Source organism: Hippocampus zosterae, chromosome 13 (assembly GCF_025434085.1).
Source record: "Hippocampus zosterae strain Florida chromosome 13, ASM2543408v3, whole genome shotgun sequence".
Classification (NCBI taxonomy): domain Eukaryota; kingdom Metazoa; phylum Chordata; class Actinopteri; order Syngnathiformes; family Syngnathidae; genus Hippocampus; species Hippocampus zosterae.
The window spans coordinates 6,250,015-6,265,865 of NC_067463.1; positions in this window are offsets into that span (position 1 = coordinate 6,250,015).

Consider the following 15,851-nt stretch of genomic DNA (forward strand, 5'->3'; position numbering starts at 1 on the left):
TTAGAAGCATGTTCCAGTGTCCCCTGTGTCAAAAGAACATTACGTATGTCAAGTTAAGGCCATTCAAACGTGTTTCTTTGAGGGGGGGGGGGGGGGGGCTCACCATCTTCTTCCTCTCTCACGGCTCTGCTCTGTTCTTATTCTGACAGCGTGATCCATGCGGGCATTATCTTCCCATTATCTGTCCATCCCATAATCTTTTTCCCCTCACCTCACCCCGCCGCACATCTCTGGAGAATATTAATCAGCTCGCAGACGGGTCTAATCACCGCTGGCCTGCTGGCTGCTTTCACAAGGAAGCACAGAGGAATTAACGCCTTGGTTCGGACACTTCAGTGTGCCAAAAGACTTGAGTATTGTGTGTAAAAAATATATATAGAAGGAACATCAACTTATGACAGGGGTCACCAACTGTGGCCCTGCCAGACCTGGTATCTGTAAAGCTGTCAATAGCAGAGTTAATAGTGAACAAAGGCTTATAGAATAATACAGTGATTTTAATTCCTGCATCTCCAAACTTCATAAAATTTTTATTGAAATTTTCAATATTACCTTTTGTTATGAAATAAATTTCAAGATACGAAAGGTAAAAATACAGTATGGGCTGCTAGTCACAGCTCCAAGTTTTCTGAATACAACATACCTGTAGCTGCTCCGCTATTGGCTATTACCTAGCATCATCCTGGCATCCCATTGGCTAAGAGGGACACCGAATATGTCTTTGTGTGTAAAGAGATTGATATGTGTCGATGCAGCGTTGTCCTCGTGGGCCGTGAGGCGTTCCGATAGTTTTACGCAAATGTGAAACACACAGAAAAAGTGTTCACCGGTTGGGCGATCCTCCCGACATTTTCAAAGGATTGTTGAAAGACGACAAAAGCAAACCTCCGTGGATCAGTTTTGGAGAAAATGCTTGGCAAAACCACTTTTGAGCGAGAACATGGACTAAAGAGGGCAAAAAAAAAAAAAAACTTAAATGATCGAATCATTTTTATTTTTTATTCTTTGTTTTTTACATTATGCACAACTCATGTTTATTGTGCAATAATGAAATTGTAACATGTATATGTTGCATATTTTGATGTTTCAGAATTTTTTTTGTCTGACTTTTGGGGGGTGGGGGGGTGTGGAAGGGATTAGGGCATTTACATCGAAAACGCATCTCTACTTACAAACTTTTGTAGTTGAGAAATTTCTTCCAGAACCAATTAATTTCATATGTAGAGGTACCACTGTAAATAGTAACCACCCCAAGATCGAGTTTCCCACATCATGAAATGATCAGACAGACAGTCTGAATGAAGATCCAGACCCTCATTCGTGCCTTGCCTCCCTGCGCTTGGGTCCGCCACCTTCAGCCACCAAATCCACCACGCAAAGCTTCCTATCTTAAAAAATATGTCTCGATGAGAAAGATTCAAGGGAAAACCGATTCGAACAAAGAATGCCACCTTGGGCAGTGCAGTGATCTATGTCAGCGCTTGACATTGAAAAGTCTTGTGATTTAAGGATCCCGGGAATTCTCTAAGAGGATTTCTGCGGAACTTTCCGGAGGAGGGGTTACGCAGGTGGCCGTCGCATTGCATCATCCCGCAATGCAGCTGTAAGGAAGAAGGGCACCAAGATGAAAGGATGAGTCTCCCCCCCCACCCCCAACCCACAGCATTCTCTCCACCCCGCCCCGAACAGACTTCTTTTTTCCCAAAATGATCTTCATTATGAATGGCTGCCCTGAGGAAGATGACGGGAGGAGGAGGAGGAGGAGGACAGCGGAAGATCACAGCCCGAGGAATGTTCCAAACTCGCATACTGTAACTGTGTTAGCATCGGAACACATTTCACTTTTTTTTTTGGTCGACATTGGGGGTGGGGGGGAGGCGTCACATATGCCCACACACGTTCTAATCAGATGACAAAATTGCCTAGTTAAATAAGGACCAACTATGTCCATCTGTTTTTTGGTTGGGGTTTTTTTTGCTTTGTTTTGTTTTTTGTTTTTTTACTTGTTTGTTCATGCTCAAATCATCTTCAAGATCCATCCTTCAACAAACAAAGGTTTTGAAGCAAACAAAACAAAAACATACTGGAATTTTGTTTTTTGCCTTGTGCAGAAAGCTCTCTTGCATACAATTTCCACCAGCGTTAAATCCCAAAACTAATTTCCTGCACGTTTTCACAAAAATCAACTCACTTAAAGATCTTCATATTATTTAGTATTGCATTATGTCAGTCTGGGATGTCATTCAAAATCCCCAAATGAAACTGGTCTAATCACGCAACTTGTATAATTTAGTGCACTAGAAGGGAGTAAAGTTCATCCCCATGTGTTCCCTCTGCATGGCGAGTCCTCTTCCAAGCCATCATATGCATATAACCCTTTCACGCACCCTGTAACCTGATAAAAAATGGTAAGCTGTCCACAGTAGTAACCGCTGTTGCTGAAAGAGTTCAATGTAAAATATCCATGTTTTGGGGCGGGGCCACAATGTTAGCAATTCCTCATGCACTTCTGACGAACTGTCAACGGTTCTTGTGGCTGCCTGTTTTATCTGAAAGACGCTGCTTTCTCTTCTTCTTGTTGGTGGAAGTGGTAGGAAACGTCCGCCATCTATTGGTGAACAATGCTATTACAACTTAAGACTGCTCAGCTGTAGCAAACATTTTACTGTCAAAAATATATTGCAATCGCATGCGGCAACGTTCCGTTCTCTCTGAACAAGCCGCAAGGCAGTGGACAGCTTGGGCTGATGTGGGGGAGATAAGGGATGAGCGGTTAGATGAGGAAGTGCATCCATGCGAGTGTAAATTGCGTGGGGCGCGGCAGCATGCGCAGCTGTATCACACCCGTCCAGATGTCAGAAGCGAAGGAGAAAGAGGACGGATCAGAGAGCAGGAGAGAAACGTGCACGGACCTATAAGGGCCGTTCACACGGCACACATTTGCTCCGGCGCTGCACCGATATATTTTGTTGCGATATACTTTGCACCGCAGCGAATTGTGTGGAGCGTTCACACGTACAAAGCCGCTGAGCGTGGCAGCCCCGACACAGTGTCGGGGCTGCCCCACTTGCGTTCACACGACAGTTTCTGCAGCGGAGCAAAACGACGAAACAAAACGAAATAAAATGAGCTGTCGTGTTGGTTCTTTTTAAAACGTACTGTATATACAAAACTCAAGCGACTACTGGACCGGCACATCCTTCTCCTTCTCCGTGCCTTCTGCTCGAGAGTAACCACCCAAGAAAACGTAAATGAACGATGACTTCAATGACACTCAAAAAAGCAAACACTAATGCAAACAGAAAATCAAGAGAGGAAATTACAAAATAATTGTAACACGTATATGTTACAAAATAAATTATATGGGGGCGGGGTTTGTGAACACAAAACAAAGGAACAAACTGCACAAACAACTCCGAGACAGTCCAGTCTCCTACAAAAGGAAAGATGTTACCAGCCAAGTCTTGTGTCGTTATTAAAAAAACACATGACGGAAGTCCGACAGAGCGCGAAAGCGACGCATTCTCGCCATACGTACTCTTCACAAGCATTTGCTCTGGAGCAAATTTAACCCAGTTGCGTTCACACGTGCAAATTTACACCGGTGCTGCTTTACAAACGAGCATTTGCTCCGGAGCAAATATTTGACCCACCTCCCTGAGGTGGGTCAAATTTGGTCCGGTATAAGCTCTTTTCCGGGGCTACGCCGGAGCTAATTTGCACGTGTGAACGCTCTACTGGGACAGTCCCAGCGCAGCACCGGACCAAATCTTGCCGTGAGAACAGCCCTATACTGTGCGACCTCAAAGACGACACACATCCACTCGTGTTCTGTAACATGCACACACTGCAGACGCAGGTATTGGAGAAAGAACATTTCAACTTAAGCGAGCCAGGTTGGGTTGCACGGATGCCTGTATTGATTTTGACTTTTTACTAAAATTGTTGTTTTTGTTTTTGGTGTGTGTGTGTGTTTTATTAGGAGTATTTGTGTTTGAATATGATTTATCAAGACACTGTGAAAAAAATGCATAACATTGAGTATATAAAAAGTCTACACACCCTTTGTTCAAATGTCATAATTTTGTTGAGTAAAAAAAGATTAGACAAAGCAAAATCATTTTTTTCCACGATGAAGATGACCTTTAACCTGTACAGCGCAACTGGAAAAAGGGAGTCAGGGAAAGAAAACTGAACAACCGATATTGTGTCACAAGGGTGTGTCACAAGTGTACACACCCTCCGATAACTCGGGTGGGGCTTTGTTCAGAATCCACCAATTGCGTTCAACATTCCTCTCATGTCAAGTGGGACTCTGCACACACCCATTTCTAATTTTTTATTTATTTATTTGTACTTTCTTGTACAGCTTATAGGTCACATCAATGGTGGAAAAGTTTTGAAATGACATAGATCGTTTGATATAACAGAAACCTGGTATTTCGACAGGGGTGTGTATACCTTTTATGTCCACCGTATGGCCCTATTAATCTCGGAATGGAGCTCCCTTGGTTATTTCATGTTAGTTGGAATTCAAAATGAATGAGATTCTCACTTTGTGCCCAACTTTCAAACGCTCAAAGTCATCTGTCATCTTTCTGCCAACGTGTTGATGGGGGAGCTGTGAACTTTTAACTCATATTATTGCGGTTACGCACTGAACACACGAGGGTGAGGGCACGACTACAGACAAGAACTGGATCTATTTTCCGCTTCAGGATGTTTGGAAAGTGAAAGCCTTCCTCGTGTTTACACCAAGGCCAGCATCGCGGCACGAGCTTGTCGCCTCATTCAAGAGGACGACGTGAGTGGAGGCACAGCTTGCACGCTGATGGATGTCGGTCGGGAAACAAACCAAACCACTCTCGTCCTCCCTCTTTCTAGCCAATAACCAATTCAGTTCAAAGTCATGTTCAATTTACGTGACATTTCAGAAATTGTCCTTTTTAATACCATAACCTGCCAAGCACTTTCTTCAGTTGACCTAATGATGGTCTCATTAGGTACAAGGAAGTGGCTTTGGCATCTGGTTCACATGCATTCTGGATACCTCCCGATACCAATAAAAATGATAATATTCATCCATCCATCCATCCATCATCTACCGCTTATCCGGGGCCGGGTCGCGGGGGCAACAGCTTTAGCAGGGAAGCCCAGACTTCCCTCTCCCTAGCTACTTCTTCCAGCTCTCCCCGGGGGATCCCGAGTCGTTCCCAGGCCAGCTGGGTGACATAGTCTCTCCAGCGTGTCCTGGGTCTTCCTCTGGGTCTCCTCCCGGTGGGACATGACCGGAACACCTCACCGGGGAGGCGCTCAGGAGGCATCCGAATCAGATGCCCAAGCCACCTCATCTGGCTCCTCTCGATGTGGAGGAGAAGCGGCTCGACTCTGAGCCCCTCCCGGATGACTGAGCTTCTCACCTTATCTCTAAGGGAGAGCCCGGACACCCTGCGGAGAAAACTCATTTCAGCCGCTTGTATCCGAGATCTCGTTCTTTCGGTCACGACCCATAGCTCGTGACCATAGGTGAGGGTTGGGACGTAGATCGACCGGTAAATTGAGAGTTTTGCCTTTTGGCTCAGCTCCTTCTTCACCACGACAGACCGATACAACGTCCGCATCACAGCAGACGCTGCACCGATCCGCCTGTCGATCTCCCGCTCCCTCCTACCCCCACTCGTGAACAAGACCCCAAGATACTTGAACTCCTCCACTTGGGGTAAGATCTCCTCCCCGACCCGGAGGGGGCACTCCACCCTTTTCCGACTGAGGACCATGGTTTCAGATTTGGAGGTGCTGATTTTCATCCCAACCGCTTCACACTCGGCTGCGAAACGCTCCAGTGAGAGTTGGAGAGCCCCGTTTGAAGGAGCCAACAGCACCACATCATCTGCAAAAAGCAGGGATGAAATACTGAGGCCCCCAAAACGGACCCCCTCAACGCTTCGGCTGCGCCTAGAAATTCTGTCCATAAAGGTTATGAACAGAATCGGCGACAAAGGGCAGCCTTGGCGGAGTCCTACCTCCACTGGAAACGATTCCGACTTACTGCCGGCAATGCGAACCAAACTCTGACATCGGTGGTATAGTGACCGAACAGCCCGTATCAGGGGGTTCGGTACCCCATACCCACGAAGTACCCCCCACAGAACTCCCCGAGGGACACGGTCAAACGCCTTCTCCAAGTCCACAAAACACATGTAGACTGGTTGGGCGAATTCCCACATACCCTCAAGGACCCTGCTAAGGGTGTAGAGCTGGTCCACTGTTCCACGGCCGGGACGAAAGCCACACTGCTCCTCCTCAATCTGAGGCTCGACTTCCTGATGGACCCTCCTCTCCAGCACCCCTTAATAGACCTACCAGGGAGGCTGAGGAGTGTGATCCCTCTGTAGTTGGAACACACCCTCCGGTCCCCCTTTTTAAAAAGAGGGACTACCACCCCGGTCTGCCAATCCAGAGGCACTCTCCCTGTTGTCCACGCGATGTTGCAGAGGCGTGTCAACCAGGACAGCCCCACAACATCCAGAGCCTTGAGGAACTCCGGGCGGATCTCATCCACCCCTGGGGCCTTGCCACCGAGGAGCTTTTTAACCACATCGGTGACTTCAACCACAGAGATAGGAGAGCCCACCTCAGAGTCCCCGGGCTCTGCTTCCTCCAAGGAAGGCGTGTTGGTGGAGTTGAGGAGGTCTTCGAAGTACTCTGCCCACCGGTTCACAACGTCCCGAGTCGAAGTCAGCAGCGCCCCATCCCCACTGTACACAGTGTTAGTGGTGCACTGCTTCCCCCTCCTGAGACGTCGGATGGTGGACCAGAATTTCCTCGGAGCCGTCCGGAAGTCGGCTTCCATGGCCTCACCGAACTCTTCCCACGCTCTGGTTTTTGCCTCGGCGACCACCGAAGTCGCGGTCCGCTTGGCCAGTCGATACCCGTCAGCTGCCTCTGGGGTCCCACAGGCCATAAAGGCTTGATAGGACTCCTTCTTCAGCTTGACGGCATCCCTTACTGCTGGTGTCCACCAGCGAGTACGGGGGTTGCCGCCACGACAGGCACCAACCACCTTACGGCCACAACTCAGATTGGCCGCCTCAACAATAGAGGCACGGAACATGGTCCACTCGGGCTCAATGTCCCCCGCTTCCCCCGGAACATGGGAAAAGCTCTGTCGGAGGTGGGAGTTGAAACTCCTTCTGACAGGGGATTCCGCCAGACGCTCCCAACAAACCCTCACTATACGTTTGGGTCTGCCAGGACGGACCGGCATCTTCCCCCACCATCGGAGCCTACTCACCACCAGGTGGTGATCAGTTGACAGCTCCGCCCCTCTCTTCACCCGAGTGTCCAGAACATGCGGCCGCAAATCCGATGATACAACAACAAAGTCGATCATCGAACTGCGACCTAGGGTGTCCTGGTGCCAAGTGCACATATGGACACCCTTATGTTTGAACAAGGTGTTCGTTATGGACAATCTGTGACGAGCACAGAAGTCCAATAACAAAACCACTCGGGTTCAGATCGGGGGGGGGGGGGGCGTTCCTGCCAATCACGCCCCTCCAGGTCTCACTGTCATTGCCCACGTGAGCATTGAAGTCCCCCAGCAGAACAAGGGAGTCCCCAGCAGGAGTACTCTCCAGCACACCCTCCAAGGACTCCAAAAAGGGTGGGTATGCTGAGCTGCTGTTTGGTGCATATGCACAAACAACAGTCAGGACCCGTCCCCCCACCCGCAGGTGGAGGGAGGCAACCCTCTCGTCTACCGGTGTGAACCCCAATGTACAGGCACTGAGCCGGGGGGCAATGAGTATGCCCACACCTGCTCTGCGCCTCTCACCGTGAGCAACTCCAGAGTGGAAGAGAGTCCAACCCCTCTCGAGAGAACTGGTACCAGAACCCAGGCTGTGTGTGGAGGCAAGTCCGACTATATCCAGTCGGAAATTCTCTGCCTCACACACCAGCTCGGGCTCCTTCCCTGCCAGAGAGGTGACATTCCATGTCCCAAGAGCTAGCTTCTGCAGCCGAGGATCGGACCGCCAGGGTCCCCGCCTTTGGCTGCCGCCCAGCTCACATTGCACCCGACCCCTTTGGCCCCTCTCATGGGTGGTGAGCCCATGGGAAGGGGGACCCACGTTGCCTCTTCGGGCTGTGCCCGGCCGGGCCCCATGGGTGTAGGCCCGGCCACCAGGCGCTTGCCAACTGACAACAATGATAATATTCTTTATTAGAATACAAGAATACTTATTTTGAGTAGCATACGGTGGTTATTTGCGGGAAACTATTTTACTAACCGTTATGTCAAAATGAAAATAAATAAATAAATAAATACATAGCAGCATTTGGGGGCGGCACGGTGAAACACTGGTCGGCACATCCGCCTCACAGTGCAGAGGTGCAAGGTTGGATTCTGGCTCCAGGCTTCATGTGTGGAGTTTGCATGTTCTCCCTGTGCCTATGTGGGTTTTTTCCGGGTACTCCGGTTTCCTCCCACATTCCAAAAACATGAATGGCAGGCTGATTGAACACTCTAAATTGTCCCTGGGTGTGATTGTGAGCGCGGTTGTTTGTTTGTATGTGTGCGATTGGCTGGCGACCAGTTCAGGGTGTCCCCCGCCTACTGCCCGAAGACAGCTGGGGTCGGCTCCAGCACCCCCCCCCCCCCCCCGCACCCCTCATGAGGATAAGCGGATTATAAAATTGATAGATATAGCTGCATTTGCGAGAAAACTATTTCTACTTCTACCACTACTACTTATCCTAATTCCAATCAAAATATGAACTAAAAATATATTATAATTATGTTAGCTTGAATATACATACCTGATACTCCTCTGGAGTAAAATTAATAAATAAATAAAAAAGGTGAAAAAAAGAAAATGATACTTTTTGGAATTGGGGAAAAAAACATAACATTCAAGGCCTCCTCCATTGGAGGAGACATATTTTCTTATCCAAAAAAAACATGTTGACGACTACTGCCTATTGCCCTCCTATAAAAACACCACCGAGTCCACCTCAGCAGTCATCACTATACAATCTCATTCAGTTGTTTAGTGTCATCGCCTCACTGCAAATACACAGAATCCTTCCCTCTCACTTGCTTCTGCAATGTTTCTCCAGCTGCTGCTCCCTTGACAAAATGTTGCTGGATTGAACCCAAACGCATCAAGGCAATACCAACGCGCACAGGCAACCGCGCGTTACAGCTGTCAGACGTTTAGTATTGCTGGCACAGGAGCCAAATTCACAACCTGATATTGCTTGTGTGAATTGTTTTGTAGTAACAGTAGTTGTGGGGGCGCCACCGGAGGATCTTCTAGCTGGGCTCATTATGCTGAGAGCACGAGGAGGTCGCGGAGAATCTCCATTAGATCATCGCGAGATGACACTGTGTGCTGAATACGACATTGCTTTCATTGCTGAAGCTCACTTGCGGAGGCGGCCAAAGTATTCACGTTTATCAGTCAAGTAGAAGTAAAGATACTGGGAATTAAAAATACATGAAAGTAACGGTTTTAAGACTGTAAAAGTGTAAATGCAAAAGGAATGCAAATGCAATTTAAACGTATATATTATAGCAAAGCTATTAGAACACTGATCATCATTCAGGGCGGCATCGGCATCCCCGTGTAATGCGAGGTCACCTTTGTAGGGCTCCACATTTATTTCAACAAAGAGACGATTTATATGCTTTGCCAGGTGCTGCTCTTTTGGCTAGCAACAGAGTTCAAATAGTAGGAATCACTTGAGTTCATCCACCGATCTATGTTCTCAACATCTTCTGAGGTCACGAGCGTTAAGTCGAGTTCGAAAAACAAGAACACGGATTTCAAACTTATGAAATGAGTTTGACACCTCCACTTGGTGTCAGAGGAACTATAAAGTGGCTTGGGAATCTGGTTCAGATGATATTCTGGACATACCTCCTTAGTGCGGAGGTGCGGGAGAAGGCCCGAGGATGACCTGGGACACAGCTTGACTTGACTTGACTTGACAATGGAAAAACTCCCCCCCTCCCCCCACCCTGGATAAGCAGTTTGAAGTGGCTGGGGAGCAGGAAATCTGGACTTCTCTGCTTGAGCTACTGCACCACGTGACCTGACCCTGGATAAGCGGAAGATGAGGGATGGATGGATAGAATTAATATACAAGCTATTTTTAACCATAAGTTGTTTAGAAATGATTTTGAAGTGGTTTAGGAGCAGTTTGGGGACATTTTTTAAGTTGACTTTTTTTTCCCTTGCTGGGTCTTTAACCCTCACAAAAAGCAGGGGAACACTGCATCATGAATTGCACTAAGGCAGAACACAACAGGTATTTGTCGGGATTTGGAATCAAGTCCAGCCGCAAATAGCAAAAATCCGTGTGTAATTGACACTCCCTTCAAAAGGTTTCTAATGGTCTCTAGATGCAAAAATAAATAAAACAAATTAAAAAACTGCAGCAGACCGGTAGTCCAGTGGTTAGCACGTCGGCTTAACAGTGCAAAGGTATCGGGTTCGATTCCAGCTCCGGCCTCCCTGTGTGGAGTTTGCATGTTCTCCCCGGGCCTGCGTGGGTTTTCTCCGGGTGCTCCGGTTTCCTCCCACATGCCAAAAACATGCGTGGCAGGCTGATTGAACACTCTAAATTGTCCCTAGGTGTGAGTGTGAGCGCGGATGGTTGTTCGTCTGTGTGTGGCCTGTGATTGGCTGGCAACCGATTCAGCGTGTCCCCCGCCTACTGCCCGATGACAGCTGGGATAGGCCCCAGCACCCCCCGCGACCCTAGTGAGGATCAAGCGGTTCGGAAGATGAATGAATAAAAAACTGCACAAAAACAGTTTTTCAGTTAATAACAGAAGAGATTCCTAAGTGAAGAAATCCACAATTGGGAGAATTTGCATGAAGCAAAGCGTGATCTGGCGAAGGCGCACTGTAAAACTCAACTCATCAAAAACAGCAAAGGAAGTGGGTCGGTACAATATCGCATCAGGCCCATCAGGTGCGGCAGAAGAGCGCGCAGTCAACGCCGCGATTACGCTGCACCGAGAAACAAAGTGGCTGAGGTTCAAAGGCGTTCATTCCTTTTTCCAATGCCAATGCAGCAGAAGGCCTTCGAGGAGGAAGCGGCGAACGAGATAACATTCACAACGTCGCGTTCTGAGCAAAAGAATGCTTTTGGGATGGGGGTGAGGCTGCCGGGAGACAAAGAGACTAATATGGAACAAAAAAAAACGGAAGCGCGATAAGGAAAAATGATGGATGCGCAACGCAAATGGGAGGGGACGCCGCGCACGCTTGCGCATCGGACGGGTGTCAAGGTCACGCGAGGGTGGAGACCGAAGACGCTCGGCAGATGGGAACAATGACAGGCAGATAATTTCAACATCTCACAAGTGCCTTGTCCCACTTTCTACTTTTGGAATCTTTATCAATACCGAGTGTGTGTGTGTGTGTGTGTGTGTGGGTGTGTGTGTGTGTGACCTCTGCATAACAATTGTCTATTCTTTCCCCCCCAACACATGCAACACACCCATGTCTGACAAGATGTTACCCCCCCCCCCCACCCCCTCAAAAAACCCAGTTCGGAGTACCTGTATTTAATAACAGTGGATGGTATCGAAGGCGGGCCAGTGGCCCAGTGGTTGGCGCGTCGGCCTCACAGTGCAGAGGTACCGGGTTCGATTGCAGCTCCGGCCTCCCTGTGTGGAGTTTGCACGTTCTCCCCGGACATGCGTGGATTTTCTCCGGTTTCCTCCCACATTCCAAAAACATGCATGGCAGGCTGATTGAACACTCCAAATCGTCCCCAGGTGTGAGTGTGAGCGCGGATGGTTGTTCGTCTCCGTGTGCTCCCTGCGATTGGCTGGCAACCGGTTCAGGGTGCCCCCCCGCCTAGTGCCCAAAGACGGCTGGGATTGGCTCCAGCTTCCCCCGTGACCCTTGTGAGGGTAAAGTGGTTCAGAAAACGAATGGATAGTATCAAAACAATCAAATCATCAAAGATGATTTATATTGCACTTAATTGAACGGTGGTTATTGGTTTTTTTTCTTCTTTCTTCTTTCTACCCACACTCTTGCTGCTGGAGGCTGTAAATTTCCCCAGTGTGGGACAAATAAAAGATATCTTATCTTATGACCGATACCTGAACATATGACAACACAATGTCAGTTTACATGACAGTTTACAACCTGTAAGACTTGCCTGCATCTTCCTGCATTCTAGACACATTTCTGTTTTTGCATGAATTTGAAGAGTGGTGGGTAACTTACATGCCACATTCATATTCCACAAAAATATCGATCAGAAAACCGTGTTTACACGAATGAGAGTACATTGAATACATTATTGGAAAGAAAATTTGCGACTTGATTTCCCATTTCTCTTTTTTTTTCTTTCATATTATTTGTATAGCGGGAGGGAGACTTTCATTGCTCAGCCTTATGTTTATGTTATAGATGACGAACATCTCGAATCATGAACAGAATGCAAAAACAAAACAGGTTTCATAAAGGCTCACACAGTCGACTTTCCGCCCTTCGGGCAGATCACTCAGGCAGAGAAAAGACACCCCGTCAATCGCTTACGTGTCTTTCAGCGCTAAGCTCTTTTCGTGGAAATCCTCACTCCAAACTACACAATGAAGTCACTCTAATCTCAGCACACACAGAGAAAAAAAAACAATAAAGTATTTGTCCACTTTACAGTAATCCCCACAAACTAATTTTTAGGACTTTGAATCTCCTTTAGTCCAAGGGATCTACTGCCGATTCGGACAAAGACACACACACACGCACACACACACACACACACACACGCACACACACACACACACACACACACACACACAGTGCTGAGTGTATCCTCACACGGACGTCTCAGGCCAAGCAGGAGACGACAGACTGCCGGCGGTCTGTGCCTCCTCCAGATCTTCAGAACTGACCGTCATCGAGTATGTGAGTGTGTTCTTGACATCTCAGCAAGAACCGTAATGGTTCTGTACTTTGTCCAACTAAAATAGACCTGCCTGTCACGCTGTTCTATTTCTTCTCTCTTGGATTGCATGACCCCTTGTTCATTGATTTGAACTCACAACCAACGTCTGTACGCTGAACCCGATGCTCCGTACCATCTCTGGCCAATTCATTAGGTACACATCGATAGGACGTGAATCGGAAAAAAAGGTCACTTGTCATGATATCTCGTTGAGAGAGTATAGGATGCTATAAGTGGTGAGAATAGTCCGGATGCTGATGACATTCACAAGAATGTTTTGTGAGGGGAGCTCACTCTGATTCAGTCAACAGAGATATTATAGATTCACATTACCACCAATAATCTAATATATGTATGACCTATTACTTCAAGACACTATTTGACCGTTACACATGGAAATGAGTGACAGTATTCAACATCTGGACAGTCGAACTGAGGAAATTTGAAGAGTGGTTCAACAGCGCCCTCCTTTGTTCAATATGCAACAGTACAACAATGGGGATTTATCCCCAGGAAAATTTATTTTAAGTATTTGACTTTTTAATGATTCTCTACGTATATTTTTTATTGATGCAATATATACACACACACACACACACATATATATATATATATATATACAATTGGATTTTTCCACATGACAATGTGAATTTTATTCTTTTTTTCCCCCTGAAATGTTTGTATAGGTTCTTATTTTAGGCTATCTTTACTTCTTTTTCATTTTCAGAATAATAAATTTAACGTAGGAATTTATGGACAGAAAATTCCCCAGTAAATCTACATTCCAGTAAATCTACATTAGGCGAAACCTTCCGAGGTCCTAAATAATAAACAATCAATATTTCTTATAGGTTAATATTGACTTCATGGGGCTGCAAATCTTTATTGAAAAAGATTATGAAAAAGGTTGAAAGTTGTACTCATAAACTGCATCATTTAAATTTATGGTGGGATTGACCTTTCTCACTATGCCTGAGTGTAATCTCCTTTTGCGTCCAGAAGCCATTTTGAGTGCGGCCGTAATGCGATTTAGGGAGAAAATGCGATCTGCAGTGGCGCCACTTAAAGGCGTGCTGGTAGCACACGTTTAGTCTGATTCCCATCGAGCGAGGGCGGAATTTTATTCGGCAAGCGCTGCCAAAAGAGCCAGAGAAAAGTGGGAGGGAGAAGGCGGCAAGGTTAAAGAAGGGCCAGGGTGGAAAAGAGGAGGATGTGAAGACAGGAGAGATTCACGCAGGCATGTGATGAATTGAGTTTAGGTAGCTTTGTTACTTATATAGTAGTCAGAGAGGGGAGGGGGGGGGGGGGGGTAGGGGTAGCTAAACGGCGCCCCTGCAGGTGTCGTCACTTAACAAAACTTGACCATTAACTCATCTGTTGCGCTTTAAAATGGCTTCTGGGTGGTTTGATTTTCGAAAAAAAATGCACACTTGTGCAGTCACATGAGACGAAGACGCCCATAACTTCCAACAAAGCGCGTCTGTCCACCAAGTTGTAACACTCCAACACATTTCGTTGGCTCAATTACTGCAATACTTTCATAAAAAGTATTTAGTCACAACTTTGGCATCATTTGGTCATGGACTTGACTGTGTGTGTGTCTGTGTGCGTGTGGTGAAATCGCATGTGTATATGGCAGTCTACTGTATTATAAAATTTGCGACCCTCCAGCACAAAACCGATCACTTGGATCACTTTTAAGACATTAAGCTACATAATGGATGTAAATAGCTGATAATGGAAATTAGTTAATATTTGGTGAAGACATGTCAATTTAAATATTGGGAATTCAGCAACTCGTTTTTTTCAATGCTTAAGATACATTCACTTAATCTGAATCATTTCAAGAACAAATTATTTTCCCATGAAGCTACTTGTGCAATGGAGACACGTTTCACAGGAGCTTGAAGGTAAATAAGTACTTGGCAGGTCACAAGTACGCATGACTTGGGCCCTTATGACATTCATTAGCAGCTTCATTACCCCGAAGGGCAAAGCTCACACAGTCATTAAGAAGGAGACATGACAGACAAGTCCGAAAGTGACATTGCGTCACAAATGCTAATGAACAGTTGATGCAGCGACGTCTGAAAATGACACTAACAACAACAACAAAAAAACACATTGGTCACTTATCTAACATTTTATTAGAACGGCGTGGTGCTTTTCAAAGTACTCAAATTCATTTGATGTACCCTAACAAACAATAAGCACTGTAGCGATGGATATCTAAAGTGTTACGGGCAATATGGAACCGGTTGTCATCAGCTTAAACTGTGTACATGTTGAGGTTACTGAGTGGGACAATGCAGAGGGTGAAAAGGAGAGGACCAAGCATCGAACTCTGGGGGACACCATAGGAAAGGTGGGTAACAGTGCAATTGCACCCCACTGCAAACTTCAAAGATTTATTTACAACAACAAAAAATATTTATATGAATGCCTTTCAAAAATCTGCATTAGAATTTTTGAGACTGAATTTTGATCTCATCATGACAAATACAGTATACAGTACAGAAGCAATAGGCCAACATGGTGTTTATGACTGCTTTCTCCCACTTCCCCCTGCGTGTGAACACGAGGCCCAGTCGTGCAAAGTCCTTCTTGTTGCCGCGCGGCCTGCCAATGTGTTCATGCTTCATAAACGTGGACGCAATTTTCACTCCTTTTCGCATTAATCGTAGCGACGGTAAACAACAGCGCATCCACGTGTGGACACACACACACACACACACATACACATATCTGAAAACCATTAACACGCGACAAAGCTTCAATTTACGCCTCCATGCACCCAGGGACCTTGTTTCGGGTCTTTGTGAACTTTTGAGGTATTATTGAGAAAAGTATCGGAATGAAACTAGCTTGAATAG